General features: G+C 56.2%; 1 protein-coding gene across 1 annotated transcript in view; it reads left to right on the top strand.

Annotated features, from left to right (window-relative positions):
- Nucleotides 1-233, top strand: part of AHSA1 (activator of Hsp90 ATPase activity 1) — a 4,067-nt gene that overhangs the window by 872 nt on the left and 2,962 nt on the right. The window lies entirely within an intron of this gene.

Here is a 233-nt window from a genome sequence, read left to right on the forward strand (position 1 = left end):
CCATTGCTCTATCCGTTTTCCTCCTCTGTGTACATTGTGCTCCCCGTCCTCCTCCTCTGTATCCATTGTACTCCCCGTCCTCCTCCTCTGTGTACATTGTGCTCCCCGTCCTCCTCCTCTGTGTACATTGTGCTCCCCGTCCTCCTCCTCTGTGTACATTGTGCTCCCCGTCCTCCTCCTCTGTGTACATTGTGCTCCCCGTCCTCCTCCTCTGTGTACATTGTGCTCCCCGT

Source organism: Nanorana parkeri, unplaced genomic scaffold (assembly GCF_000935625.1).
Source record: "Nanorana parkeri isolate BGI_ZX_2015 unplaced genomic scaffold, ASM93562v1 scaffold3388, whole genome shotgun sequence".
In the NCBI taxonomy this organism is placed as follows: domain Eukaryota; kingdom Metazoa; phylum Chordata; class Amphibia; order Anura; family Dicroglossidae; genus Nanorana; species Nanorana parkeri.